Source organism: Pipistrellus hanaki, assembly GCF_964339955.1.
Source record: "Pipistrellus hanaki genome assembly, chromosome: 6".
NCBI lineage: Eukaryota > Metazoa > Chordata > Mammalia > Chiroptera > Vespertilionidae > Pipistrellus > Pipistrellus hanaki.
Genome location: NC_140508.1, coordinates 64,545,243 through 64,553,610, shown reverse-complemented (window position 1 = coordinate 64,553,610; position 8,368 = coordinate 64,545,243).

The following is an 8,368-nucleotide window of genomic DNA, read 5'->3' as shown; positions in this document are numbered from 1 at the left end:
TGAAAGGTCCAGGGTTCGATTCCGGTCAAGGGCATGTACCTTGGTTGTGGGCATATCCCCAGTGGGGGGTGTGCAAGAGGCAGCTGATCGATGTTTCTAACTCTCTATCCCTCTCTCTTCCTCTCTGTAAAAAAAAAAAAAAAAAAAAAAAAGAATCTCATAGTATTAGATTGGTAGTGTGAACTCATGCATTTTATGTTAAAATGTTAAATGTATTTTATTCAATGAAAGGCCACAAAACAAGGCCAACTGATAGCAGTAAGCACACTTATACTAAAATTGTGGTCTCTAACCAACCTTCTCCAGAGGTTCACGGAGAAATGCTGATTCTGGGAGATGCACAAGATGAATTTTGGAACATCTGGTCCTATGAGATGGCAAGATAGCTACTCAAGGCTACCAGGGCCATGTCCAAAGGACTCAGGAGACAACTTGAATGATTTCCACTGACTAGTTGGTCCAAAGGTTGTGGGTTATTGTTAAGCTGACCAAAGATGGAGCAACCACCTGGGCATCAATTAAAATAAGAACTGTAATAGATTGCAAACACACCAAGTCTGCATAAATCCATGAGTTCATATCTATATATATAAAAGCCTAGCAACTAAATGGTGGAAGCACCAGAATGACTGGTCGACCAGTCACTATGATGTGCACTGACCACCAGGGGGCAGGTGCTCAATGCAGGAGCTGCCCCCTGATGGCCAGTGTGCTCCCACAGTGAGAACAGCTGCTCAGAGGGTGAGTCCACAGCCACTCGGCTGACCGGGATGAATGGTGCTCCCACAGCGGGCCCACCCATGCAGGAATCTGTGCACTGGGCCTCTACTGATGTTATAAACAAATACAAAATAAACTCACGGTCACCATTGGGGCTTACTGTTTTGAAAAGTGTTACCTAAGAGGGAAAGAACTGAGCATTTATTCTTTTTCCCCCCATATCAACAGCACCACTGGGTAATCAAATAGTAGATAAGAGGAATTTCTCTTTACAAAGATGTATTTCTACTACTGAACGAAGAGGCATCATGGAAAAAGAATACCACCATTTTGCAACCCTAATAAAGGTAGGCATTGATGATCAACTTCTGCTAGCGTTATAACAGAGAGCCCACAAGGCATGACATGCCTCCTGATGAAAGGACAATCAGCACCTATGACATAGTCTTGGCAAAAAAACAAAACAAAAAAAACCCCAAAACAAACCTGGCTCTGATCAAACCTCTAGCTCCAACTACCAATTTTAGAAAATGCAGAGAGGAACACGTATCACCTGTGCTTCTCAAACTCCAGCATGTTCAGGAATCACTGGGGCGTTTGTGAGAATGAAGTTCTGATCCAGCAGGTGGGGGCGAGCCTGACATACAGGCCCTGGAGGGTGCTGTGCCCCCTGAGCACGTGCACGCTGAGCAGGGGAGGGGGGTCCGATGACTCCATGGAGATGCAAACAGCGAACGCCACACCGTGGTGAACCCCACAGGACAAACAACAAGATGTTTTTCAAGTAAATTGTAAGAAAGAAAAGATTAAAAGAGTCTTAAGAGATGTATTAACCAATCATAACAGAAGCCTTTGTTTGGATATTGATTTTAATAGACAAAGTGTAAAAAACAAAAAAAAGAATCTCATAGTATTAGATTGGTAGTGTGAACTCATGCATTTTATGTTAAAATGTTAAATGTATTTTATTCAATGAAAGGCCACAAAACAAGGCCAACTGATAGCAGTAAGCACACTTATACTAAAATTGTGGTCTCTAACCAACCTTCTCCAGAGGTTCACGGAGAAATGCTGATTCTGGGAGATGCACAAGATGAATTTTGGAACATCTGGTCCTATGACATTTGTTAAATAATTAGAAATTTAAACATTGACAAGATTTGTTTCCTAGGGCTGTCTTAACAAAGTACTGCAGACTGGATGGCTTAACAGAAACTTACTGTCTGATAGGCTGCAGGCTGGAAGTCCAAAATCAAGTTGGTACCGACCGGCAAGGCAGTGCTCCCTCTGGAGTCACCTGGGAGGATCCTGACTGGCCTCTGGTGGCCCCAGGTGTTCTTTGCCTTCTGACAGCACAGTTTTACATGGCCCTGTTCCTGCATCTCTTCCCACAACATGCCCTCTGTGTGCGTCTGTCTTGGTGTCCAAGCGTCCTTCTTCTTCTTAGGACACCAGTCAGATCAGATTAGGGTCTACCTTAATGGCTTTCTTTTAGCTTGATCACCTCTATAAAGATCCTATTGCCAAATAAGGTCACATTCTGAAGTACAGGGGGTTAGGGTTTCAACGTGTCTTTTTTTTTGGGTGGGGGGATACAATTCAACCCACAACATTAGGTATTTGATAATATTAAGGAAATAATGTTAATTTTTGAAAAGGTGTCATAATGATGTCATTATGTTTTAAGAGTTTATTTTTTCCTTTAGAGAAACATACTAAAATAGTTACAGATGAAATTCTGTGGTGTACACAACAACGTGGGAATAATTATGGGGTAATACATGGCAGCCATAGATGAAGTTACGTTGGCTCTGAGTTAATTGTTGAACTTGGGTGAAGGAGGGTGTATGAGGGGCCATTAAGTATTCTGTTTGTTATTACACAAGTTTGAAGTTTTTGGTAAAATAAAAAAAACATGAATAACAAACAACAAAAATGAAAAACTTCCCACATAACTGACTTGGCCCCATCCTTATGCCCCATAGAGAGTCCCCCACAGGCCCACCTTCTCCCACTACAAGAGTCCCCTCTTATAGGCAGTCTGGCTGGGACCTCTCTCATGAGTTCCCCGGGAACCCCTGGAGCCCACACATCCTGGTGGGCTGCACACAGCTGCTCCCCCCCTGAAACTTCCTCCCCGCCCCTCCTATGTGGTACCTTCCCCTCAGTCAGCTCTCCTTGCACAGGAAAATGCCTGGCTGCAGTCTTTGCCCTCTTGGGGGCAGCCACTGCTCAGGGAAGAGATGCCGCAGCTCCGTGCAACAACAGGCTGGGAGCTCAGGGGGGGATGGGCGTGAGGGGGTGGGAGGCATTGCCCTGGGCTCATCTTCTACACCCAAGGGCAGGCTGCATGGCCTTTGAAGGGACATTCTTTCTTTCTCTCTCTCTCTTCCTCTCTCCCTCTCTCCCTCCCTCTCTCTCTAAAAAAAAAAAAAAAAAAAAAAAAAAAAAAAAAAAAAAAAAAAAAAAAGCCCTGGCCAATGTAGCTCAATTGCTTGGGCATTGTCCAGTGCACTGAGAGGTTGCCAGTTCAATTCCCAGTCAGGTCACATGCCCAGGGTTCGGGTTTGGGGCTCGATCCTTAGCAGGGGCCATATAGGAAGCAACCAATCTATGTGTCCTTCTCACCTCTCTCTCTCTCTCTCTCTCTCTCTCTCTCTCTCTCTCTCTCTCTCTAAAAATCAATAAACTATTCTGACACACAATTATGAGACATTCTGTGAAATCTGGGTTCTTCAACCCAGCACCCTTGTCCTCACGATCACTTTGTGTTGTTGATGTGCTGCTTCTTTGTCAAGCAGGAGGAGATGACTCCAAGGCCGCGCGAGAATTTCTAAGTTTGCTTGGCAGGAGAAATACATGCCTGTAAGAAAGTCTGATTGTACACATGTGACCTGTGACTGAAGAAGCTTTCCCCTGAAACCTGCCCCCTCTTACGCCCCAACGACATAAAAACTCCCTCCTTGGCTTTTTTTGGAAGGTAGATGTGAGATCTGCTTTCCTTTATCTCCGAGCGCCAGAGATAAAGTGTTTGGCTTCCTAATGACTCAGGCACATGGGCCCGAATTTTGGGAGGTGATTCAGAGACCACAGGACTGGAGGCTGCCCCAGCTCCTGGCTTCAGGTTTCTTTGCTGTTGGCTGTACTGCGTTCTTCACAGGCAGGAGTCCCCCTGGTGGTGGCAAGACCAAAATGCAGGATTTTGAAGTGTTTGTGGGAAATTTAAAAAAAAAAAAAAAAAAAAAAGCAAGAAAGAAAATAAAAATTGAATAATGCCAACAGAAACCCGTTGGCAGGGTGTAGGTGGAGGGAGTTTCTGTGAGCAGGGACAGGAGTTAGCTGTGAGCCTCTGCCTTTGGAGATAGACCTTGTTTTTCGAGAGAAGAGAAAAAGTTGCAGTAGAGTTGAGGCAAGAAGAAAAGTAAGTGGGCAGAGGCCCTTTGGGCTAGAAGAGGGCTTCCCTGAGATGAATTTTGTTCTTGGTCTAAGCCTTGCACGAGACTTGCCTTCATTTCCCCAGCTTCCCTTGCAGCTAGGGTGACCATGTGACCTGCTCTGGTCAACGAGACCTGAGCAGCTATCTGCTTGGAGGATTTCAGGCAAAGCTTTGTCTGTCCTTGGAAAGGGCTAGGGCAACCACAGCCAGTGCTGGCTCTTTCCCTGCCCTCCTCCCTTGACCCCTGGAGCCATGGCGGCCCTCTGCTGACCCTTCTTTTTTCTTCCTCGAGTGAAGACACGCCGTGGAGTCCCAGCTTGGGAAAGGGTTTAGCTCTCCCTAACCCACATGGATTAAGAATATAGTTTTAATTATAAAAGTAATACATACCCAATATAAAAAATTAAAATAATACCCAGGTACATATAATAAAAAGTGAAAGTCCCTCAGCCCCCTTTCTTCCTCCAATCCTGACTCTGCAGAGGGAGCCCGGTTAGCAGTTTGGGGAGAAGCCCTTTCCTGGGCTCTATATGCTCCGCGGAAACTTGTCCTGCTGAGGTTCATGGCCTCCATGCCCATGCACACACCTCGGCAGCCTCATTCTTTCAAGTAGCTCCGGGGCAGTCCCATGGTGGGCTCTGTCATCATTTATTTCGTTATTTAGTCATTGCTTGTGTTTTCAAGAACATTGAACATTTTTTCAAGAACAAAGCATTGTCCCCAGCAGCTGGCATTTAGCGGCTGGTCACTGTATACAGAGCATTGTGCTCTGCTGGGGAGCACAGACCAGAACAGCACAGGATCCCTGTTTTGAGGACTTGGCTGCGCCAGTGCCAGAAGGTAAGGCCACACTTGATGAGTGTGTTAGGGTGGACGGAGTGAGAACGGATGGTGGGCGGAGGTGGTCCTCAATGAAGAGAAGTCGTCAGAGCTGATTCTGGAAGGTTGGGTAAGTGGCAGGCAGGGCGCCTACGCAGGATAGCGGGGTGGGCAAAGGGGCAGAGGCGGGGAGAAGGAGGGAGAAGTGGTTTTCCAGGCCCCTCCCAGGGTGTCCGGGAAGCATCATTCTTTCCAACAAAGGTAAAATGAAGGTACCAGAGCTCATCATCCGGCCTTTCTCAGGGCTCACCGACACCCTTCTGTGGTGGTAAATTTCCCCCACTTTCTCTCTCAACTTTTTAAAAAATAAAAATAGCTGTGAAGGGTTCAAGATGCCTTTCTCTAAGGGATCTAGGCACTTAGGTTCCTGCAGAGCATTGCTGGCAAAGAATGTCCCCTGTCACCGTGGCTGCTTGCCTTTATTTGAAGTGTCTGGCTGAGCTATCTCCTCGTGACATGCTTCTTTCAGAGCGAATTATTCATGTCCCCTCAGCCCCTACTGCTCCCTCAGCCCTGCTCATTCATCCTGCAGGTGTGAAGACAGGTCCTGCCTTTGTGTGTGCAAAGTGTGTCCCCCTTCCTCCGCTCCCTCTTGGATCCCCTCCAGGCCTGTCAAGGCTTTCCTCGTTCTGGGCTGTGCCGAGTGCAGGCTGATGTCTCCTGTCATCCAGGAGGGGGCTGTGCGGCCCCGGGCCCGCCTCTAATCTCCCCCTCCACAAAGAACAGCCCTGTCACTCAGGGGGACTGCCATCCACCCTCCAGGTAGGGGAAGCGGGGCTAGCAGTCCTCTAAAGCAGGGGCTCCTGGGGGAGGGAGCAGGGGCCCTGGGCAGAGAGAGGGAACATGGAGCCACCCCAGGCTACTAGAGCCATGGGACCGAGCTTATGCTGTGAAAACGCGAAGACACGGTGCACCTTCCAGTGAAATCCCAGCCCTGTGAGCGAGTGGTTAGTGTTGGGGGCGTCAGGGGATGGTCTCAGGGCCATTGTAGGAAAGTGAAATGACCTACAGAAATAGGGTCGGCGGTTCCATCCTCCACCAGGTCCCCAGCTCTTTACCGGCCTTCTGGATGGATGGAGATGAACCTATGATGGAGGCAGGAACGCAGTGAGCCAACAGGGACTGGCTGGGTGCTGGGCCAGTTAGTGTGCCCTTTTCTCCTCAGTTCCTCATCTGCCAAAGGGGAACATAGTGTGGCGGCACCTGCACACAGTAGGCGCTCATTGTTACTGGACATGGCACAGGGCAGAAGTGGAAAGCAGGGCCTGCAGACAGGCGTTCTTTGACCTATCCAGTGTTTAGGAACTTACTGTACACGCTACCAACGTGGAAAAATGTATAGAGTACAGATGGACATCTGGCCACTCATGCCCCACCTCACTGCAAAGGAACAGCAGGCTGGAGTTGAGCAGCGCCTGGCCCCTGGAGGTGGCACCGGGGCCACCAGCTCTCCTCAGCCCTCACTGTTCTCTATGGTTGCACACCCCGCCAGCATCGCCGGTTTTGTGCTTTGAGGGGCCCCTGGAGGCATTTGAAGTTGAGAGAGCTGAGCTCTGGACTTAGAAAAGACCCACCACTGCTATCTATGGACTGTGTAGCCTCTCTGAGCCTCGGTTTCTTTGTCTGTGAAATGGGACTCACATCCCCAATCGAAGGAAAACAGAAGGAGTGTGTGTGTGTGTATGTCACCTAACTCTGCACCTGGCACAGAGAGTGGATCCTTAACAAAAAGAAACATGCTGTTGCTGAGGTTTGGTTGTCATTGTTATGGGACCAGTATGGTGGGGTGTGTACCCTAAGGGGCTAGACTGCTCCCCTCCCTCCCGCCCCCATGGTGGATCAGAGGGCAGGAGAGCACTGAGTCAGGCAGCCCTTGGGCTCCCAGGAAAACATAGCTGAGGGCAGCCAGAGGGGTTCTGCAGGAGGCTGTTGTCCATGCAGAAGGGACCCTCCTGAAACCCCCCCTGTTCCCGGAAGCTGGCCTCTCAGAGGGGAAAACGGTGCTGGGTGCCAACTCGGAGCTCCCTGCTGTAAATGAATCCACCCAACCCAGCGCTTCCTGTCTGGTTCCGGACAATGGACAATAAACACAGCCAGCCCTCCGGACTCCACCCCCTGACCTTAGAGGCTTCAGGAAGAATTTCCCAGCATACACGCACCTGCGGTGCGTTGAGCACTCAACATTGTTCTAAACTTGGAGCTGAGCTGGCCCCTTTCTCTCAGGAGTCTCCAGCTCACTTGGGAATTGAGCCCAAGAAAGCCTTCACTCTTCCCCCAGGACACATGTTTCCTGGGAAGCAGACCCCTACCTGACATGCACTGAACGAGCCTCCTTGGGTTCAGTTTCATTTGATGCATTCATAAAGCCCCTACTATGCACAGGACCTGTACATTTCTCAGCACATCACCAAAAGGCTGCTTACCCTCAAGTGACATGGACATGGACAAGCTCAAGTATTCTCATCTTACTTGGGAAGTTTAAACATGGGTACTGTCTTATATCACCAGCAAGTAACAATTAAGAAAGCTACCTATTACTTACAATAATTTTTTTTTAGTTTACAAATTAATTTTTTTCAATTGACAATATTGTCTTAACCGGTTTGGCTCAGTGGATAGATCGTTGGCTTGAGGATTCAAGGGTCCCAGGTTCGATCCTAGTCAAGGTCATGTACCTTGGTTGCTGGCACATCCCCAGTAGGGGGCGTGCTGGAGGCAGCTGATGGGTATTTCTCTTCCATCGATGTTTCTGGCTCTCTATCCCTCTCCCTTCCTCTCTGTAAAAAATCAATAAAATATATATATTTTTAAAATTGACAATATTACAGATGTCTTCCATTTCTTCCCTCTCTGCCCCCATCCACCCAGCTCATTCCCCTCTGAGATCTGTCATTTGTTGCATGCATCCATGTCTCTGGACTTATTTTGCTTGTCAGTTTATTTTGTTCATTAGATTCCATATAAAAGTGAGATCATGTGATATTTGTCGTTCTCTGACTGGCTTATTTCATTTAGTATAATAATCTCCACGTATATCCATGTTGTTGCAAAGGGTAAGAAACCCTTATTTTTTTTATAGCTATATAGTATTCCAAGGTACCACAGCTTTTTTATCCAGTTGGGCTTTTTCCAAATCTTATCTATCTATCTATATAAAAGGCTAATATGCAAAGTGTCCCCTTGGGAGTTTGACTGGGAGAATGGGAGTTCAATTACTCGCTATGGCGTGTGCTGACCACCAGGGGGTGGTGTCGAAACAAAGGAAGGCATCAGCTGGCAGCCAGAAGGCCCCATCAGCCCTGCTCGCTGGCCAGGCCTAGGGACCCTACCCCT